General features: G+C 44.2%; 1 protein-coding gene across 1 annotated transcript in view; it reads left to right on the top strand.

Moving 5' to 3' along the window:
- Positions 1 to 17,073, top strand: part of LOC116970170 (catenin alpha-2-like) — a 161,427-nt gene that overhangs the window by 142,411 nt on the left and 1,943 nt on the right. The window lies entirely within an intron of this gene.

Here is a 17,073-nt window from a genome sequence, read left to right on the forward strand (position 1 = left end):
GGCAGCACCACCATTCAATGTGATCTTGACGTACAGGTTTGTAGGTTAATTGGCTTGGTATAAATGTAAATTGTCTCTTGTGTGCAGGATAGTGTTGATATGCCAGTGTCGCTGATCGGCTTGGAGTCGGTGGGCCGAAGGGCCTGTTTCCTCACTGTATCTCTTAACTAAACTAAATAAAGCCCTGATCTATGAAAGCAAGCATACCATATGCCTTCTTTACCACTCCATCTACTTGTATTGCAACTTGCAGAGAGGTATGGACTTGGAAACCCAGATTCCTCTGTGCAGCACTACCATTAAGGGCCATGCCATTAATTGTATATTTTTCATAGAAACATAGAATATAGGTGCAGGAGTAGGCCATTCGGCCCTTCGAGCCAGCACCGCAATTCAATATGATCATGGCTGATCATCCAACTCAGTATCCTGTACCTGCTTTCTCTCCATAACCCCTGATCCCCTTAGCCACAAGGGCCACATCTAACTCCCTCTTAAATATAGCCAATGAACTGGCCTCGACTACATTATGTGGCAGAGAATTCCAGAGATTCACCATTCTGTGGGTGAAAAATGTTTTTCTCATCTCGGTCCTAAACGATTTCCCCTTTATTCTTAAACTGTGACCCCTTGTTCTGGACTTCCCCAGCATCGGGAACAATCTTCCTGCATCTAGCCTGTCCAACCCCTTAAGAATTTTGTAAGTTTCTATAAGATCCCCCCTCAATCTTCTAAATTCTAGCGAGTACAAGCCGAGTCTATCCAGTCTTTCTTCATACGAAAGTCCTGACATCCCAGGAATCAGTCTGGTGAACCTTCTCTGTACTCCCTCTACGGCAAGAATGTCTTTCCTCAGATTAGGAGACCAAAACTGTACGCAGTACTCCAGATGTGGTCTCACCAAGACCCTGTACAACTGCAGTAGAACCTCCCAGCTCCTATACTCAAATCCTTTTCCATTACCTTCAATCTCCCGAAGTGAGATACCACACACTTTATCATATTAAGGTCCATCTGCCATTTGTCCATCAATTTCTGTAGCTGGTCTATATCCTGCTGTACACTTTCACTTCCTTCCTCACAGTCCGTGACTCCAGCAAACTAGTGTAAAGGGCCTGTCCCACTTTCACGACCTAATTCACGACCTCTGCCGAGTTTGCCCTTGACTCATACTCGCAGCATGGTCGTAGGAGGTTGTAGGTAGGTCGTAGCAGATAGTGATGCTAGTCGTAGGTACCCGTGGCATCAAGTAGGTCGGGGCGTTTTTTCAACATGATGAAAAATGTCCACGAGTAAAAAAGGTCGTGAATTAGGTCGTGAAAGTGGGACAGGCCCTTAAGAAAGAACTGCAGATGCTGGTTTAAATCGAAGGTAGACACAAAATGCTGGAGTAACTCAGCGGGTGAGGCAGCAACTCAGGAGAGAAGGAATGGGTGACGTTTCAGCTTGAGACCCTTCTTCAGACTTCAGACTTCACCCGCTGAGTTACTCCAGCATTTTGTGTCTACCCCAGCAATCTTGTTGTCATCTGTCATAAAGGAACGAATCTATCTATGTTTACGTCCAAGTCGTTTATATATATATCACAAACAGTAGCGGTCCCAGCACAGATCCCCGCGGAACCACACTGTTCACAGACCTCCATCCTGAATATTGTTCTTCCACTACACCCCTTCAGTCTTCTATCAATAAACCACTTCTGACCAAGTCAGTGTTAATACCATGTATCTTAATCTTCTGGATCAGCCTATAATGGGGGATTTTATCAAATGCCAGTTTTCTTTCAATAGATTATGAAAGAAAACTGGCAGGGAACATAAAAACTGACTGCAAAAGTTTTTATAGATATGTGAAGAGGAAAAGATTAGTTAAAACAAATGTAGGCCCCTTGCAGTCAGAAACAGGCGAATTGATCATGGGGAACAAGGACATGGCAGACCAATTGAATAACTACTTTGGTTCTGTCTTCACTAAGGAAGACATAAATAATCTGCTGGAAATAGCAAGGGACCGGGGGTTTAATGAGATGGAGGAACTGAGTGAAATCCAGGTTAGCCGGGAAGTGGTGTTAGGTAAATTGAATGGATTAAAGGCCGATAAATCCCCAGGGCCAGATAAGTTGCATCCCAGAGTACTTAAGGAAGTAGCCCCAGAAATAGTGGATGCATTAGTGATAATTTTTCAAAACTCTTTAGATTCTGGAGTAGTTCCTGAGGACTGGAGGGTAGCTAATGTAACCCCGCTTTTTAAAAAGGGAGGGAGAGAGAAAACGGGGAATTACAGACCGGTTAGTCTAACATCGGTGGTGGGGAAAATTCGGGAGTCAGTTATTAAAGATGGGATAGCAGCACATTTGGAAAGTGGTGAATTCATTGGACAAAGTCAGCATGGATTTATGAAAGGTAAATCATGTCTGACGAATCTTATAGAATTTTTCGAGGATGTAACTAGTAGAGTGGATTTTCAGAATGGCAGGCAGTGACTAGTGGGGTACCGCAAGGCTATTTACAATATATATTAATGATCTGGATGAGGGAATTGAATGCAACATCTCCAAGTTTGCGGATGACACGAAGCTGGGGGGCAGTGTTAGCTGTGAGGAGGATGCTAGGAGGCTGCAAGGTGACTTGGATAGGCTGGGTGAGTGGGCAAATGCATGGCAGATGCAGTATAATGTGGATAAATGTGAGGTTATCCACTTTGGTGCAAAAACAGCAAAGTAGACTGTTATCTGAATGGTGGCCGATTAGGAAAAGGGGAGATGCAACGAGACCTGGGTGTCATGGTACACCAGTCATTGAAAGTAGGCATGCAGGTGCAGCAGGCAGTGAAGAAAGCAAATGGTATGTTAGCATTCATAGCAAAAGGATTTGAGTATAAGAGCGGGAAGGTTCTACTGCAGTTGTACAGGGTCTTGGTGAGACCACACCTGGAGTATTGCGTACAGTTTTGGTCTCCCAACCTGAGGAAAGACATTCTTGCCATAGAGGGAGTACAGAGAAGGTGCACCAGACTGATTCCTGGGATGGCAGGACTTTCAAATGAAGAAAGACTGGATAGACTCGGCTTGTACACGCTAGAATTCAGAAGATTGAGGGGGGATCTTATAGAAACTTACAAAATTCTTCAGGGGTTGGACAGGCTAGATGCAGGAAGATTATTCCCGATGTTGGGGAAGTCCAGAACTAGGGGTCACAGTTTAAGGATAAGAGGGAAGTCTTTATGGACCGAGATGAGAAAATCATTTTTAACACAGAGAGTGGTGAATCTGTGGAATTCTCTGCCACAGAAGGTAGTTGAGGCCAGTTCATTGGCTATATTTAAGAGGGATCAGGGGGTATGGAGAGAAGGCAGGGATGGGATACTGAGTTGGATGATCAGCCATGATCATATCGAATGGCGGTGCAGGCTCGAGGGGCCGAATGGCCTACTCCTGCACCTATTTTCTATGTTTCTATGTTTCTAAATGCCTTACTAAATTCCATGTGGACAACATCCACCTCCCTACCATTATTGATCATCCTCATCATCTTCTCAAAACTCTTGATCATTTGGAAAGACAGTATCTGCTGTGTTCAAAACCATAAATAGTCCTAATTAACCCATTCTCTTACAAATAAGAGTAAATCCTATCACAGAGAATCCTCTCCAATATCTTCCCTTCTACTGACTTGAGGCTCATCGCCCTATAATTCCCTGGATTCTCTACTTTCTTTCTTAAATAAATGAACAACGTTAGCTATCTTCCAGTCCCCCAGGACCTCACCCATAGCTAGAGAAGATGTGAAGAACTTTATCAAGGCGTCTGTAACCTCCTCTCTTGCCTCTCTCAATAACCTGGGATAGATCCCATTGGGTCCTACAGATTTATCCAACTTAATGCTTGCGCAGCAGTGGTGCATCTTATAGAGGTCATAAGGTCATTATGTCATAAGTGATAGGAGCAAAATTAGGCCATTCAGCCCATCAAGAGCTGCTGCCTCATGGCGCCAGAGACCCAGATTCCATCCTGACCTCGGGTGCCGTCTGTGTGGAGTTTGCAGGTTCTGCCTGTGACCACATGGGTTTCCTGCAGGTGTTCTAGTCTACTCCCACATCTCAAAGTCGTACGGGTTGATAGGTTGATTGTATTCTGTAAATTGCCCGACTGTAAGGAGTGGATGAGAAAGAAGGATAAAATAAGACTAGTGTGAACGGGTGATCGATGATCGGTGTGGACTCAATAGATAATAGACAATAGGTGCAGGAGTAGGCCATTCGGCCCTTCGAGCCAGCACGGCCATTCAATGTGATCATGGCTGATCATCAGTAGCCCGTTCCTGCCTTCTCCCCATATCCCCTGACTCTGCTATCTGTAAGAGCCATATCTAGCTTTTGAAAGTATCCAGAGAACCGGCCTCCCCCGCCCTCTGAGGCGGAGAATTCCACAAACTTACAACTCTCTGTGAGAAAAAGTGTTTCCTCATCTCCGTTCTAAATGGCTTACCCCTTATTTTTAAACTGTGGCCCCTGGTTCTGGACTCCCCCAATATCGGGAACATGTTTCCTGCCTCTAGCGTGTCCAAGCCCTTAACAATCTTATATGTTTCAATAAGATACCCTCTCATCCTTCTAAACTCCAGAGTGTACAAGCCAGCCGCGCCATTCTCTCAGCATATGGCAGTCCTGCCATCCCAGAAATTAACCTTGTAAACCTACGCTGTACTCCCTCAATAGCAAGAATTTCCTTCCTGAAATTAGGGGACCAAAACTGCACACAATACTCCAGGTGTGGTCTCACTAAGGCCCTGTACAACTACAGAAGGACCTCTTTGCTCCTATACTCAACTCCTCTTGTTATAAAGGCTAACATGCCATTCGCTTTCGTCACTGCCTGCTGTACCTGCATGCTTACTTTCATAGACTGATGAACAAGGACCCCAGATCCCGTTGTACTTCCCCTTTTCCCTTGACGCAATTTAGCTCGTAATCTGCCTTTAAGCAGATTAAGATAGTAAGAAAGCGAATGGTATGTTAGCATTCATAGCAGAAGGATTTGAGTATAGGAGCAGGGAGGTTCTACTGCAGTTGTACAGGGTCTTGGTGAGACCACACCTGGAGTATTGCATACAGTTTTGGTCTGCAAATCTGAGGGAGGACATTATTGCAATAGAGGGAGTGCAGAGAAGGTTCACCAGACTGGGATGTCAGGACTTTCATATGAAGAAAGACTGGATAGACTCAGCTTGTACTCGCTAGAGTTTAGGAGATTGAGGGGGGATCTTATAGAAACCTACAAAATTATTAAGGGGTTGGACAGGCTAGATGCAGGAAGATTGTTCCTGATGTTGGGGAAGTCCAGGACAAGGGGTCACAGCTTAAGGATAGAGGGGAAATCCTTTAGGACCGAGATGAGAAAAACATTTTTCACACAGAGAGTGGTGAATCTCTGGAACTCTCTGCCACAGAAGGTAGTTGAGGCCAGTTAATTGGCTATATTTAAGAGGGAGTTAGATGTGGCCCTTGTGGTTAAAGGGATCAGGGGGTATGGAGAGAAGGCAGGTACGGGATACTGAGTTGGATGATCAGCCATGATCATATTGAATGGCGGTGCAGGCTCGAAGGGCCGAATGGCCTACTCCTGCACCTATTTTCTATGTTTCTATGTTTCGGTTTTTGATACCATAGTGGATAGCCTCACATTTATCCACATTAAACTTCATCTGCCATGCATCTGCCCACTCCCCCTACCTGTCCAAGTCACCCTGCATTCTCCTAGCATCCTCCTCACAGCTCACACTTCCACCCAGTTTTGTGTCATCTGCAAATTTGCTAATGTTACTTTGAATCCCTTCATCCAAATCATTAATGTATATTGTAAATAGCTGCGGTCCCAGCACCGAACCTTGCAGTACGCCACGTCACTGCCTGCCATTCTGAAAGAGACCCTTTAATTCCTACTCTTTGTTTCCTGTCTGCCAACCAATTTTCTATCCATGTCAGCACTCTACCCCCAATACCATGTGCTCTAATTTTGCCCACTAATCTCCTATGTGGAACCTTATCAAATGCTTTCTGAAAGTCCACTACATCCACTGGCTCTCCCTTGTCCATTTTCCTAGTTACATCCTCAAGAAATTCCAGAAGATCAGTCAAGCATGATTTCCCCTTTGTAAATTCATGCTGACTCGGACTGATCCTGTTACTGCTATCCAAATGTGCGGCTATCTCATCTTTTATAATTGACTCCAGCAGCTTCCCCACCACTGATGCCAGGCTAACTGGTCTATAATTCCCTGTTTTCTCTCTCGCACCTTTCTTAAAAAGTGGGATAACATTAGCTACCCTCTAATCCACAGGAACTGATCCTGAGTCTATAGAACATTGGAAAATTATCACCAATGCCTCCACAATGTCTAGAGCTACTTCCTTAAGTACCCTGGGATTCAGACCATCGGGCCCTGGGGATTTATCAGCCTTCAGTCCCATCAGTCTATCCAACACCATTTCCTGCCTAATGTGGATTTCCTTCAGTTCCTCCGTCACCCCAGATCCTCTGGCCACTACTATATCAGGAAAATTGTTTGTGTCCTCCTTAGTGAAGACGGATCCAAAGTACCTGTTCAACTCATCTGCCATTTCCTTGATCCCCATAATAAATTCACCTTTTTCGGTCTTCAAGGGTCCAACTTTGGCCTTAACCATGTTTTTCTCTTCACATACCTAAAGAAGCATTTATTATCCTTCTTTATATTCACCATATTCTCGGTGGGCCGAAGGCCAGGTATGTCTAAAAACACCTCTTTCTTAATCCCTTGCCTTTTTAATCCCTCTTAATCTCCAGCTACCCTTGCATGTTCTCTACACTGATCTCACTCATCACCATGTCCTCCTCCTTGGTGAGATGCACTTGCAAATTTACATAAAAGGATACAAAATGCTGGAGTAAATCAGTGGATCAGGCAGCCTGTCTGGAGAACATGAATAAGAGAACGTCTGAAGAAGGGTCTTGACACAAAACTATTCCTGCAATCCAGAGATGTTGTCTGACCTGTTGAGTTACTCCAGCTTTGTGTCTATCATTGGTTTACTGGCATCTGCAGTTACTTCCTACACATGAATAGAAGACATTTTTAGGTCAGAAGCCTTCATCAGACTTGTCACTGCACCTCGTTACACGTGACAATAATAAACCTACACCTAAATGTAGACCTTGCGAATAATATGTAATCTTATCCCAGAAACAATCTCTGCTCATATTTCTCTTTCCCTTGCATTGTCCTGGGCAATTATAAGATCAAAAACCTAATGATTAACAAACTGAATATGTGAAGCGAGGACCTGATTAAAACGTACCTAATAGTGAAAGGCCTGGAGAGAGTGGACGTGGAGAGGATGTTTCTACTAGTGGGAGAGTCTAGGGCCTGAGGTCATAGCCTCAGAATTAAAGGACTTTCCTTTAGTAAGGAGATGAGGATGATTTTCTTTAGTCAGAGGGTGGTGTGGAGGGAAGGATAGATCAGCCATGATTGAACGGCAGAGTAGACTGACCGGTTGCATCGTGGCTTGGTTCGGCAATTTGAGCGCCCTGGAAAGGAAAAGACTACAAAAAGTAGTAAACACTGCCCAGTCCATCATCGGCTCTGACCTTCCTTCCATCGAGGGGATTTATCGCAGTCGCTGCCTCAAAAAGGCTGGCAGTATCATCAAAGACCCACACCATCCTGGCCACACACTCATCTCCCTGCTACCTTCAGGTAGAAGGTACAGGAGCCTGAAGACTGCAACAACCAGGTTCAGGAATAGTTACTTCCCCTCAGCCATCAGGCTATTAAACCTGGCTCGGACAAAACTCTGATTATTACCAACCACTTTCTGTTATTTGCACTATCAGTTTATTTATTCATGTGTGTATATATTTATATCATGGTATATGGACACATTTATCTGTTTTGTAGTAAATGCCTACTATTTTCTGTGTGCTTAAGCAAAGCAAGAATTTCATTGTCCTATACAGGGACACATGACAATAAACTAACTTGAACTTGAACTTGAACTAGTTGAGCCAAATTACCTAATACTGCTCTTATCACTTATGAATTCTCATTCTAGTGAGCTGTGGAACTAAAACAAGCAAAATCAATTATTAGTTGACCAGCAACGAGGAGATATAAATAATGATGAGTACGTCTGGTTAAAAACGCAAGCAATTCGCCAATGGCCTAACAGTAAGGCAAATTTGTCCTGCCAATATGTGACTTCAGAATTACACCATGGTTGGTTCAGTGCTCTTGGATCAAGTGGAGATTAAGGAAAAGGTCATAGACTCATGAAGCCATACAGCAGTCATCTGCCCTCTGGTCCATTGTGTGTTTATCAACCATCAGTCATTGACATTGCCCACATTCCCAGAATAAATAAAAACTTCACATTCAAGTTGAAACATCTTTATAAAACCAAGGACAAAAATGTATTAAGGGTGGCTCAGTGACATGAACCTCAGCGATGACCAAATGCCCACTGGCTCAGGATATCTGAACTGAATCTCTGGACTGGATCTTCACAGCCACGGATAGACTAAGAAAATTAAATATTATTAAAATGGTATTCAAAAATTAACCAAAAACAAGCCTTTTGAGAAATATAGAATTTAGTTAAAATGTTAAAATATAATTACAATATATAATACAATGCTTAGGACGGAACTGCTGATAGGCACAAAAGGCTGGAGTAATTCACTGGGTAAAGGCAGCATCCCTGGAGAAAAGGAATAGGTGACGTTTCGGTTCGAGACCCTTCTTCAGACTGAGGGTTAGGGGGAAGGAAACTAGTGGTATAAAAAGGTTCAGAACAAATCAGAGCTGGCATCGATGACCAAGGAAAGGTTGAGCCCACAATGGTCCATTGTTGGCTGTGGAAGAGGTGATAATGAGGGGATGTATGGATGCGAACAATGGAACCGGCAGGAGGACTAGGGTGGGGGAGGGGCAGAGAGAAAGGGAATGGAAGGGTGACTTAAAATTAAAGGAATCAACATTCATAAAGCAATTGAAAGTGTTTGTCCTCCAGATTTCCAACCCATGAATCTCCAGTAAAGTGAGGCAAAAATCCAACTGCTGGAGGAACTCAGCGGGTCAAGCAGAGTCTATGGAGGGAAATGAATAGTCAAACGTTTGGGTCACGACCCTTCATCTGGACTGAAAGAGTGGTGAGGAGATAGTCAGTATAAAAAAGGACATGGAGGGGTGGACAGGAGCTAGAAAATGACAGGTGGATCCAGGTGGAGGAGATTCATTGTAGATTCATCTTTCAATCACCATCTGCCAATCCAAGTCAAGGTCAAGCCCGGATCTCTGGCGATGGAAGACAGCTAAACACGTCTGTGCCATTGTGCCACCGATGGCATTGTTAGGCCGAAGGGTCTGTTTCCGTGTTGTCTGACTATGACTCTAAGATACTAGTGCAGAAAAATAGACAGGTGACTAGGCACCAGAAGGAGCAATTTCTTTAGTCAAAGAGTGGTGAATTTGTGGAATTCTTTGCCACAGAAGGCTGTGAAGGCCACGTCAGTGGATATTTTTAAAGCAGAGATAGAGAGATTCTTGATCAGTACGGGTGTCAGAGATGGGGAGAAGGCAGGAGAATGGGGTTAGGAGGGAGAGATAGATCAGTCATGATTGAATGGCGGAGTAGACTTGATGGTCGGAATGGCCTAATTCTACTCCTACTCCTCATGACCTTATGACTTTATGAGCAGGAATTGGAAACGGCATCATGCTGACAGCAACAGTCTGCAGTCCATTTCAGACTCAGCACCGGACTCTGTGATGCACTGGTCAACCTGAGGAGCACACTGGTTCCACCAAGATGCAGCACAGAACACCACAGGAGTTATCAAACTCCTCCCCCATCTGTCGTAGGGTAGACTGACTCCCCTCCCCCCACCCCCCCGCCCATCCTCCCAAATCTTTGCTCATCCCCAATCCTTTCCACTCATCACTTTTGTTTCATATTTCATGTATCTTATGTTTTATGACCGTTGGCAGACCAATTTCCCTCCTTGGATACTTAAAGTTCTATCGTATCGTATCGTTATATTCACTATTGCCCAGCATTTTGCCTCCGTGTACCTAAGTGAGCTATTGTGGGGTACCATTCTCCTCCCTGCCACTCTGATTTCACACAGTACTCATCAGCAGTGAAACGAACTGAAGCACATTCTCTCCTCAATCCCAGCTACAAATTCACGCCTCGACAAGTGAAAACTCCCCCAGGAGCCAAGAGCGATCAGAGATGTGAGAAGAAGAAGAAGAGAGAAGAGAGCATTAAAAAATAACGAACACAAAACACATAAGCGGTACCTTCCCAGCATCAACCCATTTTCTAGATATTAGTTTAAACCTCCACACATTCCTGACGGGGGACTCACCTTCAGATCATGGGAATACCTTCAGTGAATTTCAAATCCTTAATGGAGTTGTACACTTTGTGTGAGAGTGATTTAGTACAGATTCTGCCCTATAACAATGCTTTATCATGATGCTATCACATACATTCTGCCTGCTACAGTATCACGCTTGTAAACACCAAAGTATAAACATTTAGAATGTAGATAATTAAATAAGTAGACACTAGATGTCTACGAGTGCATTGTTAGACCACTGTCTAGGGCCAGAGGTCGTAGCTTCAGAAGTAAAGGGCACTCTTTTAGAAAGGAGGTGAGGAGGAACTTCTTTAGTCAGAGGGTAGTTAATCTGTGAAACTCATTGCCACAGAGGGCTGTGGAGGCCAAGTCAGTGAGTATTTCTACGGCAGAGTTAGACAAATTATTGATTAGAATGGATGTCAAGGGTGGTGGGAAGAAGGCAGGAAAATGGGATTAGGAGGCAGAGATCAGCCATGATTGAATGGCGGTGGGCTGAATGACCTAATTCTACTCCTATAACTTGTGAACCTGTGAACGTCTGAAGACATAGGAGCTGGATTCGGCCATTCAGCTCATCAAGTCTGCTCCGCCATTTAATCATGGCTGATCTATTTTTCCCACTCAATCTGACTCCTGCCTTCTGCCCGTAAACCTTGACACCCTTACTAATCGGGAATTTATCAATCTCCATTTTAAAAATATTCGATGACTTGGCCTCCACCATCATCTGTGGCAATAACTTTCACAGATTCACCACCCTCTGGATAAATAAATTCCTCCTCGGCTCCTTCCTTAAGGTTTGTCCTTTTTGCTCCACAAGGCCTGGCCCTCTCAGCTAACTCCCACTTCGCTCCACAACCTCCTGCGCTTACATGGCATAAAGCCCTAGCCTGCCAAACCTCTTCCTGTAGCTCTGGACTTCGATTCCTGGCAATGTCCACTTAAACCTTCACTGCACTCTTTCCAGATTAACAGCATCTTTCCTACATCAGGGTAACAAAAAAAACGATGAAGACAAACATGCCAGAAGCCTTCTTCACCCGCACCCTTATTATAGATTTCATTTTTCACACAGAGAGTGGTGAATCTGTGGAATTCTCTGCCACAGAAGGTAGTTGAGGCCAGTTCATTGGCTATATTTAAGAGGGAGTTAGATGTGGCCCTTGTGGCTAAAGGGATCAGGGGGTATGGAGAGAAGGCAGGGATGGGATACTGAGTTGGATGATCAGCCATGATCATATCGAATGGCGGTGCAGGCTCGAAGGCAAGGCAAGGCAAGGCAAGTTTATTTGTATAGCACCTTTCAACAACAAGGTAATTCAAAGTGCTTTACATAAAACATTAAGAGCATTGGAAAGAAACACATATAAAATGACATTTAGATGTAAAACGATTATTAGATTATTCAGATAAAATAATTACAAAATTAAAAACAATCAAATAAAATATTTAAAATAGAATAAAACCAGGAATAGAAGTTACAGTGCAGTATAGGTAATTAATAAATTGTATTGTTTACTGAAAGGCAGCGGCAAACAGAAAAGTCTTCAGTCTAGATTTAAAAGAGCTGAGAGTTGCAGCAGACCTGCAGTTTTCTGGGAGTTTGTTCCAGATATGTGGTGCATAAAAACTAAATGCTGCCTCTCCATGTTTAGTTCTGACTCTGGGGACACAGAGCAGACCTGTCCCAGACGATCTGAGAGGTCTGGGTGGTTCGTAGCTAAGCAGAAGATCAGAAATGTATTTTGGCCCTAAACCATTCAGTGCTTTGTAAACCAACAGTAGTATTTTGAAATCAATTCTTTGACAGACAGGAAGCCAGTGTAAAGACCTCAGAACTGGAGTAATGTGATCTACTTTTTTGGTCTTAGTGAGGACTCGAGCAGCAGCGTTCTGAATTAACTGCAGCTGTCTGATCGACTTTTTAGGGAGACCTGTAAAGACACTGTTACAGTAGTCGAGCCTGCTGAAGATAAATGCATGGACAAGTTTTTCCAAATCCTGCTGAGACATAAGTCCTTTAATCCTTGATATATTCTTTAGGTGATAGTAGGCTGACTTTGTGACTGTTTTTATGTGGCTGTTGAAGTTCAGGTCTGAGTCCATGACTACTCCTAAGTTTCTGGCTTGGTTCGAAGGGCCGAATGGCCTACTCCTGCACCTATTTTCTATGCTTTTATGTTTCTATCTTGTTTAAGTCTATATAGGCTACATCTGCCCTCATAATGGTAATTTCTTCTGCGTTTAAGCGGTTTTTAGATAGGCATGTGGAAGTGAATGGAATAGAGGGCTAAGGATCATGTGCTGGCAGATGAGATCAGTTTAATTTGACATCATGTTCGGCACAACCATTGTGGGCTGAAGGGCCAGTTCCTGTGCTGTGTTATTCAATGTACTATGTTCAAAAAGCTCAATCATATTCGTGAGATCTCCCTCAAAACCCTGCTGACATTCCTTAATCAACCCCTGTCTTTCCAATTGCATATATATCTTGCCCCTCAGAATCCTCTCCAGTATCCTTTCCAGCATGGAAATGTTCGGCTTACTGGAGTTTTAACTGTGGATAACCTTTGCAACCTTTCTGAAGTAACCGCCGAGTCTTGGCTGAAATAAAATGCTTTCAATGTGTCTATTTCTATGTACTTGCCTCGAAGCTGTTGTTGCTTCAGTTTGCCAGATTGATTGTTCGGGTGGCAGGTTTCCAATGGGGGATGGATGGATTGACCGAAACTTACTGGTGTTTTAGAAAAATGAGAAATGGTCTGATTGAAATGTTGAAGATTTTGGGAGCATTTGACCTGGTATATGCTGAGGCAGTGTTTCTTCAGGTTAGAGAGGGTAGATTGAAAGTGGCATATGATTAGAATCCAAAAAGCCTTTGTTGATAAACTGTGACCCACTTGGGCCTGTCGCCCTTATGCGATTTTTCAGGTGACTGTTAAGTCGCCGGCAGTCGCCTGAAAAAATGGCGACTGGAACGGCGACTGTTATAGTGGAACACACACACACACACACACACACACACACACACACACACACACACACACACACACACACACACACACACACACACACACACACACACACACACACACACACACACACACACATCACTTCCTTCACCAGCCAGTTATGCAGGCGGGGGACAGGGCAAGCGGGGGGAGGGGGGAGCGCTGTCTGAGTGAAATTCACGGTGAAAAGCCAAGGTGATTCAGACACACACCGTGATGAACAGGAAGGTTGGGGCTGTAATTGAGACGGTGAAAGCACAGTGTACGGGAAGGGTCACGTAGGTCCTTTAAATGAGCGGGTGAGAGGGGGAGAAGGGGGGAGAAGGAGTGGAGACAACTTTTAAGAAGCCAGAGATACACGGCTGTGAAGCTTGGCGGACATTAACATTACCGGTCAGTTATCCTTGGTTCTGAAAGCTACTGCTTATGTTTTTTTTCTCCCAATGAGCCAATGAAATTCACCGGTCAGCACCGGCTACAACCTACGAGAACCTGCGACAACCTTCGACCTCCTGGTGACCCACTAGGACCTCCTGGCGACCCACCTACGGCACGAGAATTCTCGCTACTCTCCATGGCAGCTTCATTCTGGTCGGCGCTAACATGTTGAAAAATTTGTGGCGACCATAATGAGGCCACGACTAGTTCCCAGAATGCGCGAACGTGTGTTGACCATGTGGCGACCGTATAGTCTCCTGCAGTCACCTAAAAAGTCGCCTAAGTGGGACAGGCCCATTAGTTCCGATCTTCCCAAAACAGAAAACATCTCGTCCACATCTATGCTGTTAGTACCACTCAGGGTCTTATATGTTTCAATCTGGTCCACTCCCACTCTTCTAAACCCAACTTTGAATTTAGAGATACAGCGCGGAAACAGGCCCTTTGGCCCTCCGAGTCCGCACTGACCAGCGATCCCCGCACACTAACACTGTCCTACACACACTCAGGGCAATTTACACTCGTACCAAGCCAATTAACCTGCAAACCTTTGGAGTCTTTGGAGTGGGTTGGGAAATCGAAAATCTCAGAGAAAACCCAGGCGGTCACAGGGAGAACGTACAAACTCCATGCAGACAGCATCGAGGCTGACTCGAACCCAGGTCTCCAGCACTGAAAGCGCTGTAAGGCAGCAACTCTATCGCTGCGCCACCATGCCACCCCAACATTTGTCCAACTTTTTCTCATAAGATAACAACTGGAGTACCTGGAGTATTGTGTGCAGTTTTGGTCCCCTAATTTGAGGAAGGATATTCTTGCTATTGAGGGAGTGCAACGGAGGTTTACAAGGTTAATTCCCAGGATGGCGGGACTGTCATATGCTGAGAGAATGGAGCGGCTGGGCTTGTACACTCTGGAGTTTAGAAGGATGAGAGGGTATCTCATTGAAACATATAAGATTGTTAAGGGCTTGGACACGCTAGAGGCAGGAAACATGTTCCCGATGTTGGGGGAGTCCAGAACCAGAGGCCACAGTTTAAGAATAAGGAGTAAGCCATTTAGAACGGAGACGAGGAAACACTTTTTCTCACAGAGGGTGGTGAGTCTGTGGAATTCTCTGCCTCAGAGGGCGGTGGCGGCAGGTTCTCTGGATGCTTTCAAGAGAGGAGTAGATAGGGTTCTTAAAAATAGCAGAGTCAGGGGATAAGGGGAGAAGGCAGGAACGGGGTACTGATTGGGGATGATCAGCCATGATCACATTGAATGGCGGTGCTGGCTCAAAGGGCCAAATGGCCTACTCCTGCACCTATCGTCTATTGTCTATTGTCTAACTCATTCCAGGTATTACAATAGAAAAGCCTCTAATGCATTAATATCCTTCCTTAAATGAAGATATGATTACTGTACACTCTGCTCCACATGTGGTCTCATCAATGGCATACATACATGACTGAAGTATAACCAAGGTGAGGGATTGTCGACCTGATCATAAATGCTGATTTAATTTAGATTTGTTTATTGTCATGTGTACCGAGGTACAGGGAAAAGCATTTGCTGCGTGCTAACCAGGCAGCGGAAAGACTACACGTGATTACACTCGAGCCACCCACAGTGTACAGATACATGATAAAGGGAATGACGTTTCGTGCGATATGTGGAGAAAATGGATAGGAAGACTTTCGAGTCGGAAATCTTCAGAAAAAGAAAAGACTTGACCCAAAAGGGAACCTGCCCATTTTCACCAAAGGATGCTGCCTGACCCATTGAGTTACTTCACCATTTTGTGTCTGTCTTTGGTCTAAACCAGCGCATGCAGTTCATCTTTTATCATTTTTATAATCTCTAAAGTCTAAAGATGTATAAAATGATGAAGGGAATAGACAGGGTTAAATAGAATATTTTATGCAGCCTAGAGGAATCGAGAACTGGGGGACAGAGATTTAAGGTGAGAGGCAAAAATTTTAATAGGAATCTGAGAGGCCACTTTTTCACACAGAGGGTCGTGGGTATATCGAAAAAACTGCCAGGGGAGTTAATTTGGGCAGGTACAATAACAGATATAAATGACACATGGGGTATCTTAAAGTTTGTGGGCTTTAGTCAGAGGGTGGTGAATCTGTGGAATTCTTTGCCACAGAGGACTGTGGAGGCCAAGTCAGTGGATATTTTAAGGCAGCGATAGATAGATTCTTGATTAGTACGGGTGTCAGAGGATATGGGGAGTAGGCAGGAGATTGAGGTTTGGAGAGAGAGATAGATCAGCCATTATTGAATGGCGGTGTAGACTTGATCGGCCGAATGGCCAAATTCTACTCCTATCACTTATGACCTTATGATCTTAAAGTTTGAAAGGTTCTGTCTTAGGAGTCATGGGTATTTGCTGCAGTGCATCGTATAGATGGTACCAGCTGCTGCTACTGTGTGTTAGTTGTGGAGTGTGTGATAAGTCGTGGATGATCTGATCATTATCATGCTGCTTGTTTGTGCCTCATTTCCTGCATTACATATGTGACTGCATTTTATGGATTAGCCATAAAATGTGCTGGGACATTCTAAGATGCCAAATAAGCGCAAGACTGTCCATATCTTTCACTGAGATGTTTATTAATATTGCATTAACATTAGGGGAATTTTTCTTATTGAAGTTTTATTTTGTACGTTTATTATGTATAAGATCATGAGGAGAATAGTTAGGGTGACTGCACAGAGTATTTTACCCAAAGTAGGGGAATCAAGAAACAGAGGTCATAGGTTTAAGGTGAGAGGAGAAAGATTTAATAGGAAACTGAGGCGCAACCTTTTCACACAAGAAAGTGGTGGGTGTATGGAACAAGCTGCCGGAGGGGTAGTTGAGGCAGATACTATAACAATTTTTAAAAGGTACATGGATAGGAATGGTTCAGTGGGGATATGGGCCAGACACAGGCAGGTTGGACTGGTGTAGATGTGGTATCTTGGTTGGTGTGGGCAGGTCGGTCTGAAGGGCCTGTTGTATGATGCTGACTCTATGTTATCTAATGAGTACTGTGTTTACAGACCTGTTTTGCAGCTGCAAGTAAGAATGTTATCATTTTGTTTCAGTACATATGGCAATTAACCACTCTTGACTCTTACCAATTATTTAAACGTATTCCTCAGAAGTGAATAGAAAGCCGAGTCATACAGCATGAAAGCAGGCCATTCGGCCCGACGCTCACACCAGCCTACATGTCCCATCTA

The sequence above is a fragment of the Amblyraja radiata genome, unplaced genomic scaffold (assembly GCF_010909765.2).
Source record: "Amblyraja radiata isolate CabotCenter1 unplaced genomic scaffold, sAmbRad1.1.pri scaffold_5_ctg1, whole genome shotgun sequence".
Lineage (NCBI taxonomy): Eukaryota > Metazoa > Chordata > Chondrichthyes > Rajiformes > Rajidae > Amblyraja > Amblyraja radiata.